The sequence below is a fragment of the Podarcis gaigeae genome (assembly GCF_964106915.1).
Source record: "Podarcis gaigeae genome assembly, chromosome: 1".
NCBI classification, from domain to species: Eukaryota; Metazoa; Chordata; class Lepidosauria; order Squamata; family Lacertidae; genus Podarcis; species Podarcis gaigeae.
The window spans coordinates 29,230,687-29,257,462 of NC_139678.1; the positions used below are offsets into that span (position 1 = coordinate 29,230,687).

Genomic DNA, 26,776 nt, shown 5'->3' on the forward strand with positions numbered 1-26,776 from the left:
TTTCCCAGTCCTACCTGAAGATTCCAGGAATAGAATCCGAAACAGTTTGCATGCAAAGGATGTGCTCCACCGAGGATTTTGGCAAAACAGACTGAACTACGTAGAATTAATAAGGTACTTCTTACATTCTTAAGGAAGAGTACATACTCAGAAACACTCAATAGAAAATTGTGTATGCCTTCGCTGTTAAAGGGATCCTAAATACGAGCTTTGCCATTTTAAACAACCATCTGTCTACAAGGAGACCAGTAAAACTAAGTAGACCACACAAAACTAAAGTCAGCTCACCTCTGTCAACTGCAAGCACCACTGCAAGTCAAAAACAGCACACAACTGAAGGGAGCACTCACTCCACTATTTTTTTTAAGGATTTCTCAAGTTGGTTGGAAATCTAGGGCAGCCAAGAGGACTCTTGCACTTCTGCTCTGAGCTGCAAATCCCTCTGCTTTTTGTTGAATACCTGGTTGCTCCTTCCCCCAGTACTGCTAATACACATCAATCCTAATTCACAACAGCCCCCTGCTGTTCCAATTCATTCACCTCCCCTGAGCAGAGATTGCAATTCAAGGCAAACTGTGAAATGCCTTGTGATGGGGACAAAAAGGCTCTCTAGGGACAAGCTAAGGTCAGCAAACTTACTTTGTTTGGAACCTCTGATCCACTTCATCATGGGTCTCCTGAGGTGACAAGAGCATGCACTAACCAAATGAGCCTTTAACAGATTTGTCCAAAGGAGTGAATAAAGAAATTTACTTTGACAGCTATAATGGAACAAGTTCTGTAAACAAAACACAGCAGGAGAAAGTGGGAGGGGGGAGGAGGGAGGAAAGAGACCTCAGCATTTTTTTTCATTATTATTTTTTTGAGAAGTGCTCTGTCTGCTTTAAGGACAAGTATTCTGATAACAGTACTTAGCAAAGTGTTCAAAAGACTTCCTTTACATTATTGCAGTAATCCTTACAATGGCAGAAGTGTATTATCTCCATAAGGTGCTGGGGCCAAGCAAAGGGAACTTGTCCAAACGGCCACTCAGAGTTTATGTCCAAGGCAAGATTTGAGTTGGGAACTTCCCCATTTCTGCAGCAGTCATCACATGTTGCTCAACAAGGAGGGCACTAGCACATCGAAGGAAGAATGGAGCTGAACTGTTGGGTCCCACTCAAAATGTCACTTGACTGAGTTACACCGCCCCTGCCCCCCCATATATCTGAAAAATAACAAGTAACTGAGATACATGAGTAGAATGAGGGCTCTGTTCCTCTGCTTGTGTGTGACAGCACACATTGAGGGGTTAAATCTACAAACTACAGTACATAGTCTTTCCAGGACCAAAGCACAGAACAAGCACCACATAGAAGGCACTTTAAATTCATCCCCGGAGCAGCTCTGTCCCTGTGTGGCAAATTAATTCGTGTGTGGCTGTTGCTTACCATTTAAGCTGAAGAAGACTCTCCCCACCAACACCAACTTTTTAGAACAGGATTGTAATGCAGCAAAATAAAGCACAATGGAATTAATAAAAAGTAGTCTTTAAAGATGGGGAACTGATGATGAAGAAGAGATGACATCTGCCCTTAGGTTAAACAAAGGTGCCAAGAACTGAGCACGGATTGTTTTCAAGCTCTCTCCTGTCCAAATCTCACTCCACCCAATAGGTAAGCTGATTTAAAACAAAGAAACACGCTAGAGTTTTCTGTATCAAAAGCAACAACACTTTTGCATTTATGAAATGTTGTATGTTCCCGGTGATTCTAATACAGGCTTCCTCAACCTTGGCCCTCCAGATGTTCTGAAACTACAGTTCCCATCATCCCTGAGCACTGGTTCTGCTAGCTAGGGATCATGGGAGTTGTAGGTCAAAAACATCTGGAGGGCTGAGGTTGAAGATGGGCAACTCAGGCTTCTGGGATTACCTTTTTTACCACCTTTTTTTTAAAGTAAAACCTTGGGTTCCACCATACTATTGTTGTAAACCGCTTTAATATTTTAAAATAAAATTGTAGTGTATACAAATATTTTGTAATAAATAAATAAATACCAAGTATGCTCAGCAGCAACAACTGAAGCCCATTTCACAACCAGCCTTAAGAATGCATGCAAACCCCACACACCAGTAAATATGTTTGTTCCATCATGAAAGACATTTCAGCATTACAAAGTACTGAACACACTGGGCTGCTTTAAACTTATAGAGCCATTGGAATTAATGAACAGCACTATGTTACCGGTAGCTTGAACCTGTTTTACATTACATACATATGCTGTTTCTGCATTTATCAGTCACACATTCCAAGCAAAGGAGGTTGCTCTTAAATGTTAATGTGGGGGGGGGGGCATATTTAGCTTTTGCCTCTATGTTGCAGCAACACAGTACACACCAAGCAGCCTGCTTACTTTTGCTCCCTGTTCTCTGTGCCTTTGTTCCCCACGGTGCAATACTCTTCCATTTCTTGTAAGAGACAAAGCACAAGAGGACAAAGTCATTGGCTCTTGACTGTCACTGAAGCACCACTCAAGCATTCTTAGCTATTAATTCTTCCCCTCAGCCTACTGCTTCAGTGTACCTATTTTACAGGAGGAGAAAGAAAGGCAAAGAGAACAAAGGCATGTGCGGTCAATGAGGAAACAGCAGATCCCAAGTGTTTCCATTTGGAATCTCTAGCTCTACACATTCAATCATACAATTGCATTAGCTTTAGTCTTTCAACGATCAGTAAAAGTGACTAATGCCTTTGTTTAAACACTAATTCAGGGCCTGACCTTTGAGTCAAACTGTTCTGGAAGAAAGATATCATGGAGGCAAATGAGATTTTACTGGCCTAACAAAGGTAGAATATTTGTGGTTTTCTAAGCAACAAGTACACAATTCTATGTTTCAAGAGACGCTACAACAAAGCCTTGGAAGAGATGGTAGAGAATTTCTGTATCTTTAAGTGAACCAATCAAATTTGCACCTTTCAATTTATAAAAGATTGCAATGTCATTATTCCACCTCTCCAAATTTTGCAACACAGCTCTCAGCTCAAAATGTGTGTGTGTGTTTAAGATAAAATATATTTAGAAATGTGTACACTGAGATTAAAATGCTAATTTAAACAAGTGGGGGGGGGTTAAAAAATGCAGATTAATGCAGAAACCAGATGGAACAGATTTATGAATAAACGTATGTGTAAGTGATATTGACTGGAAAGCTACAGCCAAATCCAAGGAACTGTGGGTTCTTTACAAAAAAAACAGCATGCAAGAACAAGCCCAAATCTGAAACCCAGGTTTCCCAGCCCCAGGCGTGCAGGAAGGCGGAGTCAGCCAGCCGCCTCAGTGTCTTGCTGGCTCAATCAGCCCCAAACTCGTGGTGTAGAGCCACCCACAGTAGAAGAGCCCACTGCGGGGCTCCGACCGACGGGCAGGCTCTTCCTCGGACTCAACTCTCAGGCCCTGGACTCTCGGCCTAGCGCCCCTGAAAGCCTGGTGCCCAGGTGCCCCGCACCCCCCTAGTGCCTATGGGTAAGATGGCCCTGTTTGTTTTTTGCAGTCTTCAGAGTAGTAGAGTACTCGACCATTTAAACAAGATTTTAGCTGCAGTTCATTCATTTTCAGCTTTGTATTGCTGTTATTTAAAAAGTACGCCTAGATATTCCTTTGTGGTGCCTATAACCTGTTTAAGGTGCCATTTAGCTCTTAGTTTTCACATATCAGTTTCTATTTATTTTTATTTAATTAATTAATTTATATACCGCCCTATACCTGGGGGGTCTCATGGCGGTTCACAGAAAAAGGTTTCTAACACTGCCACAATTAACTGTTGTAAATTTAAAACCAGTAGATGCTTTCAGTCTCTTCCTCATAGTGCACGAAATAAGGAGAGGAAATTTGCACAAACCCAAAGCTCAGCACATCTCATTTACATAACAAATCACAATTCCCCTTTACTTCTGAATCAGGCTATGGTCACTTTTGATGAGCCTCACAGAATGTTATGTACACTAACTCAGGAACCATATATGCACCGAAGATTATGAACATATGTTCTTAATACTGCACCGAGACTAATCTTTGCACCCACTTTTAAAAATGCATCTTTAATCACCTAGATACGTAGAAACACACACGCTCTCAAAACTGGAAACCTACTTACACAAAATGCAAATTGTCATTAGCTAATCAAGTTCAAAAGGGATGCAGGTGGCGCTGTGGTCTAAACCACAGAGCCTAAGGCTTGCCGATCAGAAGGTCGGCGGTTCAAATCCCTGTGACTGGGTGAGCTCCCATTGCTCTGTCCCAGCTCCTGCCAATCTAGAAGTTCAAAAGCACGTCAAAGTGCAAGCAGATAAATAGGTACTGCTCTGGTGGGAAGGTAAATGGTGTTTCCATGCGCTGCTCTGGTTCGCCAGAAGCAGCTTAGTCATGCTGGCCACATGACAAATGCCGGCTCCCTCGGCCAGTAAAGCGAGATGAGCTCCGCAACCCCAGAGTTGTCCGTGACTGGACCTAATGGTCAGGGATCCCTTTACCTTTACCTTTAATCAAGTTCAATTTGCCACCAATAATTTTATTCTGGAATTCAACAGAAGGGAGATCAGGTTGAATTTTTGGTGGGTTTTTTGTTAAAAAAAAAGCCCAACAAAAGCAGCAACAAACCTCTATTTCAGCTGCATTATTTTCTATCACATTATCTCACACACAACACTCAAAACAACTAAAATTGAAAAAGTAGAGGAAAATTGTCTACCTTTTAGTTTGTTTACTCAGTATGTTTGACAGCACTTTGTATACAGCCAGATGCACAATTTCCTTGTTAAAGCACATCAGTCAGGATTCCTATTTTATTTGCAAGAAGGGAAATATTTAATACTTAGGAAAGTATAATTGCAAAAGAAAAACTGTCGAGGAAGGTAGGAATCAAGGGTGGAAACTTACATCTTTGTGATTGACTAGAAAAAACAGAATAGCATCCTTAACAAAATGTGTACTGAGAATTATATTCATCCATAAAAGAAAAAGACCCTACTACAAGCATGGTCCTAGTTTATATTCCTCATGAAAATCACCATCATTTACCATGCAAAGGGATGAGTCAAGTTACAGAGAACTATCAGGAAAGAATTAAACAAAGGTCTGAACAATTTATTTAATACCAGTACCGGTTCCTAGTCTTGAGCCAGCTGATCGTCTCATCCTAATCCAAAGCCTCAAAACGAAAACACAGTAACTTTCCACAGCAACCCAAGGGCTTTCTTTCAGCAGTACCAAAATCCAGCTCAACAAGTGGAAAACCTGATGCATTCTTAGAAGCCCACCACTCTGTGCACTGTACCACAACCTATAAAAGCCAGAGGATGCACGGCGCTTCATGCGGGCAGTGACAGCTCTCCAAGGAAGTCCAAAAATAGCAGAGAAAGATGCTTCACATGTTAAGGGAGAAATTGATGGGAAGCACAAGAAGCAGATTCCAAAAAGTGATGGAACAAGATGGATAGAATCCAGCACACGAGGAGATGTCTCTTTGCAGACTGGTCAGTTGCCTCCACGTCGCCCTTTGTGAAAATCTCCCTCCTCTGTGTGCAGCGGCGATAACTCAGCCCTTTGAAAAAGGTGTGGGAGTGATGCAGGGTTTGGACGGAAAGAGATGGCAGGGAAAGATGAAGGGGGGGGGGACCTCATATGGGCAGTCTACGGCTGGAAGCTTTGAAAGCCCAAGGTTTCTGCAAATGCCTCTGCTAAAAGCAGAGGCAGGCTCCTGGATCGATTATGCATGCACGCCACTGAAAACACCAGCCGCTTAAGTGCCAGAGCCCTGCTGGATAATTTATAGGCCAGTGTTAGTATTCACAGAGTGGTGGGCAGAGTTCAGAGGAACAAGGTAGAGAATAGAAGTTTAAGACAACTTTCACATATCACTTATCAGCCATTCACTGTGAATTTCCGGGCTTGTTTCACAGACGTAAGCAAGGGGCAAAAGCCCAATCAGGGTCTGGATGGGTACCAGCAGCCGCTCCAGAATAAATGAAGGGCATTGATCTGCATCTTTGTTATATGAATAGATAAAGGCTGCCTTAATTTTGAAATCAGGTCACCTAGTATTATCTTTGAGGAGTAGCAGCTATTGGGGTATGGGACATTCAACAGTTGCCTTCATTCCCTATAGCACTTTTCACATGTTCATTTGAATAGGTAGACAAGGGGGAACAGTATTCCACTTGTTTATGATCACTGGTTGCGAGCCTAGTTCATGTGCAGCAGTAGGTAAGGAAGAGCCCTCCACCAAATCTGTACACAGCATGGGACCAGAGGCCACAAGCAGGTAAAATGCTACTCCCTTCTGTTCAGAGTAATGTGTGGAAAGCGCTCGTGCATTGTCTCCACACACTGTAAGCTACTGTGCACTAATGTCTTAGGTACAACTCAGAGTAGTAAAAACCCTGCTGCAGGCCTGTATTCACAGTCCCACCAAGAATCTGCTGTTATTGACACCTGTGTGGAGCCTGAACACAGCGGTCAACATTCAACTGTCCAACATAAACAACACAGTCTAGTCAAAACAAAAAAAAATTCCTTCCAGTAGCACCTTAAAGACCAACTAAGTCAGTTCTTGGTCTTTAAGGTGCTACTGGAAGGAATTTTTTTTGTTTTGACTATGGCAGACCAACACGGCTACCTATCTGTAACTGGAACACAGTCTAGTGACACTTTTCAGACTGAAAAGGTGATATTAGAACGCCTTGTTGAAATACCTTGCAACTTGCATAATTCCTCCTGTCCTGATCTGTGATTATTAAGAGTGCTGCTTTAAAAGTGTTGTTACCCTACTACCACCCAAAAAATCACCAGGGATTCAGATATTTCCTCCTTATTTATAATTGCCATTTTATCAGAATTTTCCAAAGCAGAGTTACAGAAATCTTTTATGAAAAGAAAGCTCCTGTTATTGAGGAAAATGTTGCTAACTTCTGCACGAGTCTAAAACCTCTTTAAACGTCAAGCTATGCAACTGTGTTCATTCCAGGAAGTGATAAAAATGGAACAACTGGTCCTACCAGAGGCTGTCTGTGGTTTTGCATCTGTTACAATTAGTATTTTTCCTGATAATACCAAAGTCCCAAAGCCTTTTTAACCATACTGCTACACCCAGTGTGCCAACATAAACATTCTTGCTGCCGCCAATAAGTACCAAATAAATTTGCAATGGTTTTTTTTTTTGGGGGGGGGGTTAACCAGTAACTGAGTACTCCTTAACAAGATTGCAGGCCCAGGCTGCGCATTCCCCCACCCCACCCCCACTCAGGTGAGCTACCAATAAAGGAGACCACACAGTTGAATGGGATCAAATGAGGCCACAACTTTATTGACAACAGATGAAGTGGTTTGGCATAGGCATTGGGTAAACATTTATTTCCAGGATGCCTACCAGAAATGATATCAGGGTCAACCCGGCAGCGGGGATTCCTATGACTTACATCAAATAGGGGGATTCCTGCGGGGATCCCCGCCTCTAGGAGCACTTAGGCCCAAGCCCCCTGTCTGGGCAAATGGACAGAAGCAACTCCATCATGGATCCCTTTAACGAGATACCCTATTTATGGAAGAAGAAGAAGAAGAGTTTGGATTTGATATCCCGCCTTTCACTCCTCTTCAGGAGTCTCAAAGCGGCTAACATTCTCCTTTCCCTTCCTCCCCCACAACAAACACTCTGTGAGGTGAGTGGGGCTGAGACACTTCACAGAAGTGTGACTGGCCCAAGGTCACCCAGCAGCTGCGTGTGGAGGAGCGGAGACGCGAACCCGGTTCCCCAGATTAGGAGACTACCGCTCTTAACCACTACACCACACTGGAGGGGAAGGCGAGGGTACATCCCCCCTTCCAACCAAAGCTAAGGTCACCCAATGCCAAAACCGCCAAAGTTGTGATGATTGCTATGGGGTAGGCAAAACCTCCAGGTCATAGCCAATTTGCTTGGTAGGCAAATTCCTACCTGGCCTCACTAATACGGCGACCACCGCAGCCATAGCAAGGTCAATTCAATGAGTAAATGCAAAATAACCAGAGTAGATGGGTGGATCCAACAAAGAAGAGCTGGGCATCAGGGGCTGGCATGGGCTGTTTTAAATCCCCCGGGAGCAGACATGAGGGACAGGAGTGCGATGGGGACGGACTACCCTGGGTATCACCACTGAGGGGGAGTGACAAAATGCCAGGCAGCATTCACAGCAGGGCCTGCAGCGTGCTCAAGCCACGTGTCTCTCCTGGGAGTGACGCGGTGGTTTGGGTGCCTGCAGGCTCCGCGCTGCCCCTACCAGTCCACCTGCCACCACCACTACCCCCTCAGCTGTAGGGCAGCTGAGTGGGAATAGGCAGGCAGACTCCTTGGAGGCCCTGCGGAGCATCCTGCCCCAGCTCGCACCGCCCCAGGTGCCCAATCAGCTTGCTCCATCGCTGCTGAGAGACGCGTGATTGCTTCCTTAAGCCTGCCCCTGGAGAGCTCAGCCCTCCGGGCCAGCCTGCCATTGGCCAATTTGGCAGGCTGATGCAGAGCAGAATTTCAAGCTGGGAGCACAAGCCAAAGCTCGCGTTCGGGCAGGGATCAGACCCTGAAGCCCAGCCCTGCATTGTCAGCGGGAAGGGAGGCGCTGGGCATCCCGCAAAGCCACCACACCCCTAAAAGGGGGTAAGTGGATTTACCTGAAATCCCAGAATCAATGTCTACAAAACGACTTCATTTGGAGATAATTCCACATGCAAACACAGCATCTCCTGCTCACTGAAACAACTCTGCCTATCCCTCTGTGCTGCCCCTTATGCCTGGAACGTTTGCTGTTGTTGCCTGAACTCACTAGTTGTTGTTTTTTAAATACAAAATTAACTCAAGATTACTTACATAATAATAGCACACAAATTAAAAGGCACAATCAACCAAAGATGGCAACAGGCACACATGACAGTGCACTGCCATGCTGGATAAACCACACACACCATCTTCTCCAAGTTTCTTGGCTGCATCTTTGTCCTAATCAAGTTAAGATTCAAAATTGTCCCATTCCTTAGATTTAGAGAAAAGAATAGATCACATGCAGAAGTCACTCTGTTTAGAAATGAGAATTATTTCATGTGCGGAGTAGAAATTCGCTTCTTAGTTAATCTTCTGGCTTTTTTGACAATTTAGGACTCAAACCAGTTATCCAATAAGAAAGGCAACAGCATGTCCATGAATGACTTGTTTGAGCCAGTGTACCAAAATAAGGTACATGAATACCCTTGGTCCCTGCTGCTATTTATTTTTATTTTTATTATTACCAACCCAACCCCCATACACACTCTGGGTGGCTTCCAGCACATATAAAAGCATAATAAAACATCTAACATTAGCAACTTCCTGATACAAGGTTGCCTTGGCATCCGACGGTCAAAACACATGAGCACGCTTCACATATAAAATTAGTACTTGTTAGAACTACATTCAGGCTTGCTTCTTCCTTCACACATGCCTTTTTTTTGTTTGTTTGTTTTTTTGTTAGGTGCTTCCGCAAACCCCGCATACCCTCCTTTTGAGATGGTTTCTATGTGAGTACTTTTCCCCTGGCACAGGAGAAGGCAAACTCCAGGGCTTTTCCTGCTCTTTCAAGCAACAGAAACAGAACCCGTAAAAGGCAGCTCCTTTCCTGCTTTCTTTCTCTCCTGAACATGAGAGGCACAGAGCAACAGATATGGAACGTAAAGCATTATTAATAGCCACTGTCCTGCCATGGTGAGTCACCTCACCACATAAAAAACAGCAGAATCACAAGCAGGTTTTTTTTTGTGTGTTTTTTTTAAAGCCCTTTCCCAACAATCGTAGACCAACAAGGTAATTTATTGGCAGCATTAGAAGTGAAATACCAATCAATTGCACTAATATTGAAAGCACGCTATGGTATATCATTGCCTAGCAAGGGAGGCAGAAGTACTTGCGGAATCCAACACAGCGATTCAAAACTCATTCCATCCTTCTGGGAATAATAAGATCCCTTAGATAGCTGTTAGAGACATTCTTTTAGTCACCTAGCCATAAATATCCCATAAGCAAGAAGTGCTGTGGCGAATGCAGAAATCCGGTCACTGTGCCATCATAGAAAATTACCCCCCCCCTTCTAAAAGCAGATCGGTTCTGTGGGAAATTTCCAAATGGGCGGGAGAAAAGGTGTCCCGCGGTTTCAAAGTCACAGGCATACATACCTGCTCAGATTTCCCTGTACCTTGTCATGTTCTAGGACAAGGATGGGGAACATATTTCAGCTTGATGGCCACATTCCCTCTTGGGGGGGCTACCTAGAGGCCCCCCAGAGGCAAAAGTGGGCAGAGCAACTACAGTGGTACCTCGGGTTAAGAACTTAATTCGTTCCGGAGGTCCGTTCTTAACCTGAAACTGTTCTTAATCTGAGGTACCACTTTAGCTATTGGGGCCTTCCGCTGCTGCCGTTGTTGCTGCCGCCGCCATGCGATTTCTGTTCTCATCCTGAAGCAAAGTACTTAACCCGAGGTACTATTTCTGGGTTAGCGAAGTCTGTAACCTGAAGCGTCTGTAACCTGAGGTACCACTGTCATGTGAACTGTACCTTTATAGAGTCAAGGTGGTTTATTTACACTTGGACATCCTTCTCTATTGGTCATCCAGGCAAGTAAGAAGAATCATTAAATTTAAAGGACACATTCCAACCAGGAAAAAATGCACAAAGATGATCTGGTGCAGGTGTGTGGCCTGAGCAAAGTCCATACAGCTATATTTAGGGCCTGCGGGGCCTTGTTTACCCTTAAAACTGAGTGACAATGAAAAGTGTATGCATGTTTCGTCCAAAGAAGGCCCCTGAGTCCCATGGGAAGAGGGATTGACACTCTGAGAATTGCAGCTCTGGGAGGGAAACAGGGGTCTCCAAACAACTCTCAGCACATTTAGCAAATTACAGTTCCCAGGATTCTTTGGGGAAATTGATGACTGTTTAAAAGTAATATGATACTGCTTTAAATGTATAGTGCTTTAAATGTATAGTGCAAATCAGGCCTAGGATTCTGGCGACTGTTCTATGTGCAACTGTGCTGGGAGGGAGTGGGGGGAGAGGAAAGGTTAAAGTAAATAACCTGCCTAAAGTATTTTATTTTTTAAAAATTACAATTTCTGCCAATTGCCTACCTGAACATGAAAGCTGGTTTCAAAAACTGATGCTGACAAAAGGTGAAATTATTTAGCACATAAGTAGTTGTTGGCATCAGTCTCTCTTGGGAGACAATGGAGGAGTGTGCCTTCTTGTAGCTGTAGAGACTGATGCAGGAAATACATGTTTTGTTGCAGCTGGGACAGATAAAGGCGTCTGGTTGTGCTGCTGCAGACGCACCATGGAGTTTCTTCTCTCAACACTCCTCCCAGCGGCCATTCCTTCTCTGGTCATGGCTATGGATTTACAACCTGAATGACTGTCTCCAGCCACTGTGGTCATCTACAAGGGATCCCCACATAGCAGGCCTGATGTTGCCAGCCTTCAAGCCACATTTGCAGACATCTTTGTAATGCAGTTGGTCTGCCAACGGGCCTAGTGCCTGAAGAAACCTGCCCGTAGAGCATGTCCTTGGAGATCCTGCCATCTTCCATTCTGTAGACATGACCAAGCCAGCATACACGTCACTAAGACAGGAGTGGGGAAATGCTGAGAATGTGGGCTTGGGAGAACACATCTTTGTTTGAGACTCTGTCCTGCCATGTGATGTCCAAAATCTTCCTGACACAATGCATGTGGAACGCATTGAGGCATCGCTCCTGGTGGTTGTAAATTGCAGACCACTCACTTCCATAAAGCAGTGTACTCAACACGCAAGCCTGGAGAAGCCAGCCATTGTTGTAGTTGCCTTGCCAATATGCTTGTCCAGCTCAGCATCAGTGGAGATGTTGCTGATTATGGTGGAGCCCTGGTAGATGAAATCATCTACCACCTCAAGAGTGTTGTCACCAACGCTGATGCGTGGAGTGCTGGTGAAGGATGTTGGTCAAAACTCCCTGCAAAACTCCATTTTGCTTGGGCAAAATGGTTGATGAGTCTCTGTAGAGCTTCCTCAGAGTCAAGGCTGTCATCTGCAAACAACATCTCTCAGATAAGGACCCGTCACACTTTTGTTTTAGTGAGGAGATGTGCCAGGTAAACAGTCCCCATTGCTCCTTGAATGGAATTACACACTGTCTTCAATCCAGCTGAAGGCACAGGAGATCAGCAGGGAGAAGAATATGCCAAAGAGAGTTGGGGCAAGAATACAGCTCTGTTTCACACGGCTCTTTATACAGAAGCCGTCTGAGGATGAGCCATCATACTGGACGGTGCCGCACATGTTCTTGCGGAAGGACACAATCATCTTGTGAAGCTTCCTATCTTGCTGGGCGGTGTGAAGAGTCCTTTTCAGATGACAGGATCAAATATCTTCATCAGATACATGAAGGTGATGTATAAGGGTTACCTTTGCTCGCAGCATTTCTCCTGCAGCTGGTGCAGTGAGAAAACCATGTTGATTGTTGATCGCTGAGCTCTAAAGCCGCATTGTGACTTGGGATAATTATGTCATAACTGGAAAATTGTGGCCCCACCTACAGGTGGGTTTTCACAAAGGAATGGGACCCTCAGGCTGAAAAGAGGCTTCCACTCTTGCCCTAGAGCTTCTGTGGAAATTAAGCAGGTATGGACCTGGTCAGAGAAATGGAGAATGGTTCACTAGAAGGTGAGTGCTGTTACTTATGGAGCCAAAGTAGAGGCCCCCACATACAAGACAAAGGTATCACTAAGTTTAAAGGAGCCCCAAAGTCTGCAGGAATACTACAACTACGGGGGAAACTCCCCCCACAAAAAATAGGACTGAGCATGCAAAGTGGTCATGTAATGTTTACTTTTTTGACAGGCAACTGTGTGAGATTGAATGGATTGGTTGGAATCCAGATAGTAGTATTCCATTCTGCTAACTTTTGTTGTAGTTCTGACTTGCATTATTGATCTTATACCAGCACCTGATCATTTCAAAAAGGCAGATGTGTGTATCTTTATAGCTATGCTGTAGCTATTTAGCTACGTAGAGAAATTGTACACCACTCCATGATTATAGGATGAAGGGCAGTATAGAAATTTAACAAACAAAAATGTAACCTCAGAAGCAGCCTCACATTAAACTTCATCTGTTAAGTCTCTCTGAAGCCAATATGTATAGACCATTGTGGTTGTCTTTGTTTGCAAAGCCACAGCCCAACAGAAATCAAGAAGCAACTGATAAAACTATAAATGCACCACAGCATATTTGCCAAAAACAAATTGAATTTGAGCGGGCACACTCTGAGGTCACAGACACATACTGTTCAGGGTGCATTTGTGTGAAAAAGAATCCAATCAACCTCAGGCCTACTCCTGATGCGGGGCCATCCATCAAAAGGAGCTGAGCTTGCTGCACATAACAATAATAGCCACCTCACCCACGTAACAAATGGGCACACAAAGAAAGTGATGGGCCTTGAGTTATACAGTCTTTAGAACAAAACCAGAAGCTTGAGTTCCAAACATTGCAGTTCGCTCACAAGAAAAGTTGCCTCCAGCTTGTGGGGCAAAAGGCCAGAACACAGACTAAGAAATTTACAGTGCAACAAGTGTAATGTTGCACTGTGTGGTATTCCTGCTCAGGGTTCCAGACAGGTAGCAAAGCCCTCTTCCATTGCACTCCATTTGATTCCACTTGGGACAGTTTTCCATCATCATGTATACAGTCAACATTCCACAGCCACTAAGCAAGCTGTCTTGATCGGGCTTTTTAAGAGAGCTCCCTCCTTACTTTTTTCTCTCAATGTTTTCTAACACCTACATCTTCTGCATAGGTGGGGCAGTTGTGGATACATAAGGATCCAAACGTCAGTGTCAGATCTATATATTTTGCCATAGGGTGAGGAAGTCTGCACTCACACCGCCCACCCCTCCGGCAGGTTTGTATCTAACCATCCTTGCTGCCACCACTGCTACCAAGAGAAAGATGACTACAGGTTCATGTCCCATCCTGCCAATGTGGCAGCTTCTTGCCCTCCTCTTCCTGGGGTGAGCAAGAAGGTAGGGCCATTCTTAAAAAACAGTCCCTTGGAAGTTGGCACCTCTGCACATTCACCAAGTCACCAAGTTTATTCTGCCTTCTAGCATAAGTTAAGTCAAGACTCAGACTAGTTTTGCTTTACAGACTCCCTCTTTTACACAAATTAATTGGTTTGAATATGGGTGAAGCATGCATGCAAACCTGTTGCCCATTAGCAAAAATAAAAATAGTGTACAATTTCAGGAGGTGGGAGGAGGCAAATTTCCAGGAAAAGTATGACAATTATTTCCAGGACAACACTAAAAAAAAAAAAGGAGAAGGAAAAGAAGAACTGCTACAGACACAGCTTCCAGAACAGATTGGAGGAGGTGCTATTCCTATTTTAACAATGCCCAAATCGGCTTGAAGCAGGCTGCTTTATTCTGCCTAGTGGTAGGGTAGAGCTCAGCCACTTGGCTACATTTGGGCAGCCTGCCTGAGGCAGCATACTTTGGACATAATTAAGAAGCAACACGCTACCAGTTATTTCATTTAAATAACAACAACAATAATAATATTTTACTGTGGTAGGGTGTCATTTCAATGGTCTTAGCCAAGGCACCAAAATGTCAAGCCAGTGAGATCAGATGCCTGCTCATTGCTTACATTTTTTTAGTTATGTGAAGAATTGATTCTAGGATAGTATATCTGAAATGACTGTCCAGCTACATTTGAACGAGTTCTGCACACTGTCTCACTAGAGTGGTACATGCCCTGCTTATCCCCCACTTGGATTACTGCCATTCTCGGTAGTAGAACTCATCCTGTGGAACACCCTCCCATCGGATGTCAAGGAGATGAGTAACTATATAAACTTTAGAAGACATCTGAAGGCAGCCCTATATAGGGAAGCTTTTTAATGTATAATGTTTTTATATATATTGGAAGCCACCCAGAGTGGCTGGAGCTACCCAGTCAGATGGGCAGGGTACAAGTAATAATGACAATATTATTATTACTATTTAATTTATTATAAATATTTACATTTTGCTAGTTATAGCTGAAAGTGCCTGGTGTTGCTGACAAATTCTAAGAAACAAAAACATACTGAGATTTTAAAATGGAAAGTGTAATTTGCTAGTTTCAGGGCTGTGTACAGCACCACATATCTACATTCCAGGACCTTGACCTGGGGAAAACCTGACCTGCATCCAGCCTTGAATCAATGTTTAATTAAGGTTTTTAAAGCCCTATAAGCTCAGGAGAGGGGAAGCAGGGGAAAGACACTGATTCTCCTTTTCTTCTCTTCCCAATTGAATCGCAGGGAGCAGAAGGGTTGGACCCTACTGGGTGCTGTTTCACCCATGCATTCCCTGTAGGAAACATGCTGGCAAACCAGCAGACCCCTTCAGCCAGTAGGGCTGCACCCTTGGCACACAGTTCCTGCAGTGCTGCTGCATGGGCTCGACAAGCTTCCTTGGCCTCCACAATCTGCTGCCCTGCTCCTGCATAGTTTCCTCCAGTGTGTCCCATCATGGTGTGGTTCAGCCCTAGCTGTCCCTGCCACCAACACCTGCAACTCTGTGGCTGCCATTTACCAGACTCAACTTTCTGACCATCCCTCAACTTGCTCCTTCAGCAGCAGTCATCATCAATGGTGGGGTGGGATGGGGGAAGCACATAACTGACAGTGAGAGACCAACTGTCTTCTGGCACTGGCTCAGCACAGGAACAGGAGACAGGTCTTCTCTATTCCTCTCCCCCACCCCAATCTCCTCTTCCCACCTTGGGACCTCTGCAGTTTCAGCCATTTCCTTTGGAATCCTGCTATGGTCTACTTTCCAAGCACATTACCTGTGGGTAACATGCTGGTAAAGCAAACCCCTGCAGCTAGCAGGTGAAGGGTTCAGTTGCACTTATGGACTGCATACATGTGTTCCCCTGCTGGGAACATGCATACAAAGTCAAAATGCAGCACAGGGCTGTTTGAAAGCCCTCTTACAACAGCCATGGGTTGCCCTTGGTAGAGGCTGCCTGACTCGCCTCCCAGCAACCCACACATTAACAAACCCAGATTCCTCCAGGCAGCCCAACCCAGGGTGATCAGGGGTTGTCTTGATGTGATTCAGTCAAAGTCCAGATCAGAGCAAATTGGCCTGGCTTTGTTTGGGCTTTGGCGGAAACTGGTGTGCAGCCCTTTTCATTTCTTGCCAAATTTGGTTAACATCATTTCAGTTTTGACAGGTTCAGCCCACCATCTTGATTCAAACTGGAGTCCAATGGTATCCAAATATAGACCAAAGCCCACTCCTCCATTTCAGGAACCACTGTCAAATTGGGCGACATTATTTGCAGTGCGGTCCAAATCAGTGCAGTTTTGAATAGTCCGGTCTGCTTCAAAATGACAGCCAACAGTATCCAAATATAAACCAAAAGTCCATTGCTCCATCTCAGGAACTGTCATGCAAACTGATTTCATGCCAAATTTGGTTTAAAATCTTTTCACTTAGGAATGGCTTTGCTCACCATCTTGCTTCAAAATGGCCTCCAACCATTTATAAACATAGACAAAAACCTGTTCCTCACACTTGGGAACAGTCATGCCAAGTTGGAATGATATTATCTCCAGACGCATCCAAATTGGTGCAGCTAGTGTTAGGCCCACAGAAGGTGGTTTTAAGCTGCTGCTTCACAATGAGGTAAAACCTCCCAACATGCTGAAAATTGGGGTATAAGTTTAAATAAAATAAAATCATGATGTGTAACCATTGATTGCTTTATCCAGCATGAGTTTTTGACTGTCTTGAATTGAGATATTTGCTCATCCTAGTCCCAAAACAGATGAATGGCAATACCACCACTTCTTGTGTTCCTCAACAAGTTCTTGTTGAGAACTATCCATTTAGTCCTACTCTCTTTTCCCAGTTCCCAGGTTCCAGTATATAAGAGGATCCATAACTGCTAAGTTTTACTCAAGGGCCTTTGGCAAAGAATTTTATCAGAAACATCTTGGAAGTCCAAATATACAGCATCTACCACATCACCCCCAGTCACCTGGAATATGCTTTTCAAACTGTTGAGTTCCATACAATGAGTAGCATACTATTGCTCTTACCTGTGAGTCCAAAGTACTTGCAACTCCATTGCCTCCCCCTCTCTAAAAAGAAGAGCCTGAAACTTGGACATTTATCAGCAAAGTCCACCAGTCCAGGAGGCTCTGCAGATTTATTATCTGTTCTATTTATTACATTTATATAGCACCTCTATATTCCAAGGAGCTCAAGGTGGTGTACATGGTCAAAATAATGACTGCTTGTGTTAGCTGGCAACTTTGCTACAAATGCCTATCTATAGTTCCTGGAGGGCCTCACCAGCGGTCTGGGGCCAGAAGAGACTGCCAGACACCAACAAAGGGACTTACACAGAGCCGAACAACTTGCATCTCACCAAGATGAACTTGCATCTCACCACCAGATATGAATGGTGGCCCATGAAGGGCTTGAGGAACAATGCCTTTTTTTCCAGGCCAACGTATGCATTAGAAACAGGAGATTAGATCAGGACTCTGGTAGGCTGCCACACATGGCTATCAGATTGAGTTTGGCTTGGTGGAGCAGAAAGTGTGCAGGCCCGGGTTATGGCAGGCTCCCAAATTACACTTATCGCTCCTCGCCAATTGTTATTCTTGCCCACCCCTAAAGCTCGCATCCTGCTGCTGGGAATTTGTTTGGATGCAGGAGATGCTGCGGCAGCATCAAGGGCATTGCAAGGAACAATTCTGGGAGTCGAATGCCCCTCCCTGCCAAACCGAAAAATGCACCCACATCCCGGTGCAGCTGGAAAAATGGAGGGGGCCTGTCTTCCATCCTCTCATGGTATCAGACTGTGCTAGTTACCAGATGAGAAACTGGTATCTTCCATGAGATTCAGATAGCCCACCACTTTGTTCCTGGGGATTGAAGGCTCCTGGTGTTAATTAGCTCCTGTAATATGATGGATGACAGCAGGAAAGCCAGAAGTGACACAGGCAAATTGCATTCCAGAATGAGCCTTCCCTCCTCATCAAGGGCACTGGAAAGGGATCTGGAGAAAGACAGGAGCTGAGCTGCAACACCACCACCTGGACACAGTGTATATAAATACAATGAGGCTGTGGGAATCGGGAACAAGGAAGTCCACCCTCAATGCTAACAAGAGAAAACAAAGAACGTTTGACCTGCCACAGGGGAGCAACACACACAGGTTTTCTTGGGCTGATCCCTGTTGCCATGAATAAATTGAATCCTTGAGAAAAGGATAAGATTGCCCTGCCCTGATTTGGTGGTCGAGCCCCTGCTGCCCATGGGAAGCAAAGGAATACACAACTAGACACAACAACATACTAAGGAAGAGAAGGTGGCAGCTCAAATCAAGGCCATAAGGGGATGCAGCCCTATCTCCTGGGTGAGAAGCATCCTTTTCTCTCCAAGACGGAGGCCAAAGGAGAAGAGATGATAACAGGGGCAAGGAGGCAGTTGGGTGGGAAAGAGGAAACCAGCCATGTATCTCCCATGATGAAGTTAGGGATGGGAGATGAGACAGGCGAGGGAAACTGGAAGGGATGGCCTGGGTACTGCAGCACCAGACCACAGAGGTATAAAATATTAATATAAAGTTAAAAATTGGGGGGTATATCCCTAGTGTATGAACATCCATGCATCACCTTAGTTCATTGTACCAACTGCCAGTGCATAGTCATCCCATTCTCCTGCAGTCTTCTCTCTCTCTCTCCAAGCACACATTGTCCTAGGACCAGCTCATCCACTAGACAAACACAGTATTGGCACTGCATGCAAGCCCTGCAAGGGGAACTGTAGACACTGACTATGTTCTGCAATTAACTGTCCCAGAAAAAGGATGCTTCCAGAAGACCTATTTATTGAGTATTCATCCAAATTTGCTTGAGGGGAGACTAGATGATGTTGCATCAAAGAAGGTGTTCTCTCGCACTTCCCAGTGCATTTTCTGTCACTTTCCTTATTGCAAAAACTCTGATCTTGGAGAAGCAGGTCTGTTGCACAAGACCTCCCAAAACACAATAATGGTGAGACCTGAATTTTCTGGTATGTGATTGAATCCCACCTGAAAGCAGTGTCAGTTTGGAGACACCCAAAGGTAGAGCAGCAAGATGAAGAGATTAGGGCAGAGGGGACAGAAATCTACAGTGGGGATTGCAAAGAGACAGGAATCAAGACCAAGAGAAGAAGATGCATCTAACCTGATTTATGGATCCTAATAATGTCTAGGACCAACTCCATTCTCCACTTACAAAATAACAATTACAGAGTTCTGTTTATCCACCCTAAGCTCGCTGTATTGAAATGCAACCTTGACAAATTCAGAGCAATCACCTGCTACAGCTCTGTTAGAACTATTACTTTAAACTGGGAGTTGCACATCTGAATATTCCCCCATTTAAACAACAACCCTGCATATAGAAAATCAGCTCAGTGGCAGATGACAGGCCAGGATGGTTCTCTCCAATATGCTTGTTTTCTTTAAATGGCAACATTTAACTATGCAATCCCCTGTTTACAGTCTAAAGTGGAGAGTCCCAGCAAGACTGTGTATGTGATTACTCTGAACACGGAGATCAGCTCTCAGGACTCAGCCAGTCCACAGAAATTGTGTTGTGATTGATTTTCAAAATGCAGGTGATTTTAAAAATGGAAAGTGGAATAAGGGGCACTTTGAAGTTGGAACCAGGAGGAGGAAAAAGGAGCCACCGAAAAGGAGTGCTCACTTGTCTCCCAAACACATTCAGTACACTGACAACGCTCCTTCCAGATCAATGCTTAGTTGCAAAAGCCTTTTGCACGTCAAACTTATTGCATAACTATATTGTTATTGCCGAGACCTTAGCATGAACAATCTTTGAGTTACTTTTTATAAGCCCCTCAACTTTCTGCATCAGGGATGCTCAGAGAGGTAATTCCAGTAACTTCTTTTTGCTGGTTAAAAATGACTAAGCACATAAAGGTGCCTTGAGTAAGCATATGGGTTTGAATAGTTGTTGTTGTTTTTTAATGAAAAAGAGCTAACTCACCCTAAGACAGTTTTTGACCTTGGCTGTTTGGGGTTGTTGCTTTCTACGCCCTGATACAGCATCTCCTGCATCTGCCAACTTCCAAACTTCCACCTAAAGTGCAGTAGACTATGCAAAGCTTCTTGCCAGGAGGACGGGGAGGAAGAAAAAAATAATGAGGAAAAATAACTCCCTATATTAAGACACACACAAACAGAGAGAGAGAGAGCGAAACACATAAACCAGAATCTGAGGGGTGGCACAAACAGGAAGCCCAATGTTCACCAAAATGAGACAGCTTAATTCTACAGGAATCAAGGAGAAGGAATAGCCACTTACAGATTTTGATCATGGTCATGCAAAGCCCTGGAATCTGCTTTCTGGCTAATGCTATGCTATATATTACATGAAAAGAACCAGTGGAGTATGCACATTATTTGGTGGTAGAAAATATATCTAAACCTGGGATGGTGAACCTGTGACCCTCCAGGTATTCTTGGACGCTAACTGCCATCAGCCCCAGGTGACCCGGCCAATGGCTATGCTGGCAGAAGCTGATGGGAGTTCTAGTCAAGCAATAACTACAAGTCTGCAGGTCCCCTACCTATGATCTAAAAGAGAAAAGCCAAACTCAGGCGCTAGCATTTAGCACTTCAATCCACAACCTTTTTTCCCCAAAAGTCAATCCCATTCATTTTAACAGGACTTCCTTCCACATCATAGGATTTGAATCATGGGGATGTTTTGCGGCAGAAATATCAGAAGTGGCCAAGGGCTAAGAGGCCAAGAGACCTGAGCTCCAATCTCACACCAGAATTAAGTTGATTCAAGGACAGAGATGGGACAGGCCACTGGGACACAGTTATCCTTTTTATAATAAATAATAATAATAATAATAATAATAATTTAATTAAGGCCTTGCCCCTGCCCTAAAATGCCTTGAAAATTATTCAAGCCAAGCAGAATTTTCACATATTTTGATTTTCATGTCGGAATTGTCACGTTCAATGGGAAAGAATCTTTAGCCAAACAGCTAAGTGAATTACACAAAAATCAAGCAGTGTTTCTCGATCTTGCATCCAAACAGCTAAACAGTGAAAGGTGGAGGAATGCAACATTTTGTCGGCTTCAAAGGGACTTTTAAAGTTGCAGCATAACTTGACATTCCCTTCATCTTCATTTAAAAAAACTTACTGTTCAATCTCTGCTCCATGGATGAGTACAAAATAACCATCACGGGTATGGGAAAGTAATAACCAAAAACTCAAGAGACCGATATTACTTTCTCAGGGTGGGAGTTTCAATTTAACAAGTGTAGCACCCCCTACCTGTTGCTTAGCTGGTCACTGCACTATCACATACTGCCTTGGTGAGAGCAGCAATACAACCTGCCAGTTACTAAATGGGCTCGAAAGAATAAACTTTCTCAGCTCAGCTCTAAGAGGTTGGACCTGGGCACATCTGAGAAGCAAAAACCAAGGAGCCTTGTCACTTCCCAGTATTTGTCTATGAAAACTGTGCAAATCAGATGCCCCATAAGCCTTGCATCTCGGTTTCTGCGGTTCTCATTTGGTAGAATTCCTCAAGGTCAGCGAGGAAAAGGAGAGCAAGGAAAAGCAAATGGAAGATGAAGACATTGCACTACAAGCACCTTATTCAGCCCATTTCTGTTACCACCTAGTAAAGCAGAAAATATGGAGACCTTTGAACACTGCAGCCAAATTCAGCCACATGCAGAAAGCAAGGGGAAACTGTCTGCCGAGATGACGGAAGCCATTAGAGATCGTTCCTTTCTACCAGATTTGCTAACCGCACTATAACACACCCATCTAATGATGGTAAGAAAATAGGTTTGCCTCAAGGAGGAAGGCCTTTTCTAAAAAGGGAGAAAGGGGATTTCAAAGGGTCAAGGCATCGTGTCAACCCTTTGCACCCAGCTTTCCTTCGCTGCTGTGCCCTTCCCCACACTTCCAGGCACGCTCTCCACCCACTGCCTAGCAAAAATTCACCCACGCAACATCAGCAGGGCTAGAAAGCGGCTGACAAAAAAGAAAAAAGGGAAAAGATAGGGCGTAACTGGAAGGAGGTTGCAATGCTTTCTTGAGACCAGAAAAAGCCATTTCTCCCTCTTTCTCTCTCCCCCCACCCCACCACACATTCTAATGGTGAAAGGCAAGTTTCTTCTGCACCCTCCTGCAACACACATACAAATGTCACCCATGATTCGATGCCCTCCGGTCTCATATGAGTACGCAGCCTTCAGCACAGAAGTACACGGGATCAATTACATCCCTGCTATGTCTGATCACAAGCACAGAGAAGCTGGGGAGGAAGTATCTGGAGGGACAGCGAACGAGGACAGGCCTGGAGACAGTAGCTCGGTCCTGGATGTGACATGACTCCCACATCCCTCTCCCTTTGTATTGCAATGCCCTCCAGCTTGGACACACACGTATCTGGCCTTTGTGAGGGGAGGGTGCCATTGGGTGCCTGCATGCATGCCATATACTCTCCAGTGTTGCAGGCTGCATCTTCCCCGGAGTACGCTTTCCTCCTCCACAGCTGCCTGGAGTAACCTTTATTCCAATATGTCGCAAGCATGTATTTCACGGGTGGTTAAACCGAATCATTATCACCAGACATTTACTTGACCAAAAAAATGTTATTACCCATCGCCGAGTCTATTCTGCCACAACACAAAGACACCCACCCGCCTTCTCTTCTCCAGACCCCTTCTACCTTTGTTACATACCCTCCTTTTCAACATGCGAATCGTATGACAACATGCCCGGGGGGGGGAGGGGACAGAGCAGAAGTAGCAGGCGGCAAAATGCATACGTGTGCATTTGGCATTTGCTGTATTTTCCAGTGCCCGAACAACGCCTATCAGCTCTCCCCCAACCCAACACGTAGATATAATTTCAAAATGCAAGACATAGAATTAAAACCACGGCCTATCGTGCAGATCTCGGATATTAACCGTGATCCGCACATGCATTGGGAGCCCAGATATGTGGGGCACAAAGCAAAGGTCATTGTGCTATGGTTGTAATACACATGCACACACCCAAAAAAAGCAAAAAAAAAAAAAAAAGCCGCAGAGCCATCAAGAGGTAATACAGAATTTTCTCGTCAAGAGCCGAAAAGCCTACGGGGGGTGGGTGGGGGGAGGTGAGAGGAGGAGAAAGGGTGTGTGGATAGAAAAACAGGGGAGGAAATGGCAGAAAATGAGGAAGGGGCTTATGAAGACCATACAGCCCTGAGTCTAATCCCAAAAATTACAGTCCATCTTCCATCCCCCCCATCCCCACTTAATATACCTTCTTTGCTCTCCAGTCTCCCCTACCAGCATTAGTACAGACAGATTTCTGTATCTTGGTTTTGCAGCAGTGGGTCTAATAACCCGCTGATCAAAACCCCTCACTAAAGATATCCCCTCCCATTCTTTTTTTTCTTTTTTTTTTAGCTCTGGCCTAAAGAATAATGTGTTTTTAGAGATAATGGTGGCTATTAAAAAAAAAAATAGAAGAGGACACATCACAGACATTATTCAAGCAGCTCCCCCGCATCACCTCAATCTCCCACAGCACGCACCATGATTTTTTCTGATTCCCTCCCATTCTCCCCCCCAACCCTTTTCCCCACCCATCAAGAACGACAATCATAAATAAAAATTTACCGAAAAAACCAACAACAATGAAAAAAAATTGGGAAACGAAAAATCCACAACTCAATCTGGATAGCCGATCTCAAAATCCCAAGCACTAATCCGCTTGAATTCGTTCTTGCCCTTATATAAGCAGCAGCACGCCAACATGTTCAGTGGAAACGCAGTGTAAAATGAGGCCAGGGTAGAAGAGCCATGGAGAACGGTGATATCATCGGGTATCAGCTCCATCAAGGAGCCATCATCACCGGCATGATGAAATCAAATGTGGGGGCCTCAAATTTTAATTTATTTATTTACTGACGTGACATTGTTCCACAGACATCCCTCTCCCCTCCGTTTCCCCCCACCCCACCCCACCCCCCGTTGTTGTCATATAAAGGATGATAAGGAATACACATATTTTGCTCCAAAAGCATACTCCTCCACCAAGAGATCCCCCGAAAGCTCCAGAAAGAGCAACCTCACTGGCCAAGACTCTTGTTTATATTTCATCGAATCAATTAATACAGCCCCAGTTGTTTTAAGTATCACCGATATTTTGGTGTTCTTAGGTAAAACCCCGAGACGTCTCCCCTTTCCCACAATAGAGAGGAGAGCGCTATGGAAAATAATTCCATCGATGCCCATAATAATGGGGCACAGAAGCACATACATACAGAAAGGCAGCAAACTAAAATGGTAACCGTCATCTCTCGTGAAGGGGGGGAAAGGGGGGCTTTTCACCAGCCTTTAGATAAACTTGTAGAACCATTTTAACTTAAAATGAGAGCGACAACACCCCGGTGTCTCATGGTATATTTAATGGCCGATTCTACACGGTGAAGAGACAAGCTTTCCTTGGCATCTTCTTTTCTCCACCCAGATAACATCCTTCTCTCTCTGACTTTTCGCTAGACTAGTTAGGAGTTCACCCCCGCAAAATCCAGTCCCCAAAATATACCATGGCACAAATACTGGTTAGCGGTCATAGGGGGAAGGAAAAAATTCTCTCAGGGATCTGAGCATTTGACACTGGAAAAAATCTCATGCTACAATTGAAGAAGAATAAAAATGAATTGGTTGGGGAAGGGGGGGGAGAGAAGCTATTTTCATCGAAATTTTGAATATTCAGGCCAAAGAAGAAATGAAGAATGAGAGGTTGTTAGGTGGGGAGGGGGACCCTGGCATTTCAAAAATGGTTTGGGGAAGGGATTGGTTATTCTGCCTTTGAGGTCTTTTATTACCTATGTATTCTTTAATTTATTTTAACCAAAGTTGCAAAAAACAACGGAGCGAATAAAATTCACTTTTGTGAGAGGAAAGAAAAATATGCTTTGGTTTGGTGTTGTTGAAACAAAATAATTTCAGAGATTTTGTTTCCTCATCTTAAAAATAAAATAAATTGTAAATGTAAACAAAAGACCATGACACTTGCACGCAGCACTAGAGCTGGAACCCATTGGTAAGGGAATTACATCACTGTCCTTCATGGTTTAAAATGGGAAATTAACTGAAGGTTTGGATGTTGGGGGGGGGTGATTTTTTTTATTTAAAAAACCTGGTTATTTCGCACACATTTTTAATTTATTTATTTTGCATCAAGAAATCATCCAACCAACCTTTAAGGTCACTCCTTGCCTGGAAGCTCACAGCACTTGCTCGTAGTGGAAGTTTTCAGGCAAAGACAAGTACTAAATCATTAATATAAACAAATGGAAGGCGGGGAAGTAAGATTCTTGTAATAGATCCAAAGTAGTATGAAGTGGGGGGGGAGATCCTTCACATCTTACTCCCTTTTCATTCCACCCCCCTGATAAAAAATATTCAGGGTTGGGGTGGGGGTTAAGAACCTGAAGAAGATCTAATCTTCTTACCAAAAAAACATTTTGGCTTCTTAAAGAGATCCCTGCCACAGTTTAACCCAGCACTGCCTCTTTCCCTCAAAATAACCATTTTATTTTAAAGTCAAGTGCTCAGTGCAACTGATCATCGAAATGAATCGAGTTAAAGGTACTGGTCAAGGTTTGGAGTTTGTGCTTGTCACCTTTAAAAAAGAAGAGGAGGAGGTATGTGGAGAAGATGTGCAGTTTTCCTCACGCTCAGGCACACGTAAAAATTACTTTCTGGGGATGAGAAAATCCAGTATGAGGGGAGAAATAACTTTACAAAATCCTGTCCATCATAATAAATCTCTATAATATTGAGGGTAGGCGTTTGGGGCAGGCTTTGGGGAGTTTTTTTGTTTTCTTTTCTTGTGAAGACCCGCTCTATTCTTCATTCACAGCTCTCTCTGGTGAGAACTTGGAGCACCTAACACCTTCCGAAGCGGGGGGAATCTCTCGAGTGGGCGCGCTGAAATTCTCCGTCCGTCGTGGGCAGCGAGGCGTTGTATTCCATCCTAGGGAACCATCTCCTTCTCTCTCCCGCCCGCCGCCACCGAAAAAAGTCTTACCTTGGTAGTTGAGAAGCGAGTGGGGTTGTTTAACCAACTCTTTGTTTGTTTCCTTCTTTGGGGGGCCGCTAAGAAATCCAGGGGTGTCTCTTGCCTCTCTCTCTCTCTCTCTCTCAGCGAGAGAGTGTGGTGGGAGGGGAAGCGCGAGGCGGGAGCGGGAGGGCGTTGTCGGAGGCGCAAAAACGCGGGCTGCGAAGCAGGCTGAGGGAACGCGCGATGCAGGCAGCGAGGGAAAGCTTTGGCGCGCCTCAGCCCTTCTCTCCGCGAGTTGCGTGCGAGGAGAGATGCGTAGAGCGGAGCGCTCTGCCTGAGACTGTCGGAGGAGCCCAGGAATTTCACGCACTCCGGAGCCGGCCCCTCCCCTCTCCGGCGCGCAGACCCCGGCATTTAAAGGGACAGCCGCGGCTGTGTGTAATTCGGGGCTCGCGCTCCTCCCAGCGCTGTTTTGCAAACAGCTGAGAAGATGTAATCTGGGGACATCCTCAAGCCCAGGGATGACTAAGAGGCAGGTGCTCGCCAGCCTCGCTTTCTCACGCCGCAAACTCCAACTGGGGAAGGCAGATAA

General features: G+C 44.6%; 1 protein-coding gene across 27 annotated transcripts in view; it reads right to left on the reverse strand.

Moving 5' to 3' along the window:
• Positions 1–26,569, reverse strand: part of NRXN3 (neurexin 3) — a 1,202,656-nt gene extending 1,176,087 nt beyond the window's left edge. For 24 of the 27 annotated variants that reach the window (XM_083730619.1, XM_083730616.1, XM_083730611.1 and 21 more), the window contains exon 1: positions 26,212–26,569. The gene's annotated coding sequence lies outside the window, so the exon portion shown is untranslated. Of the gene's footprint in view, positions 1–5,141; positions 5,161–23,430; positions 23,450–23,789; positions 23,960–26,211 lie in introns of those variants that run through there. The other 3 variants (XM_083730621.1, XM_083730636.1, XM_083730632.1) reach the window with 3 other exon arrangements.
• Between the last annotated feature and the right edge of the window lie 207 nt (positions 26,570–26,776).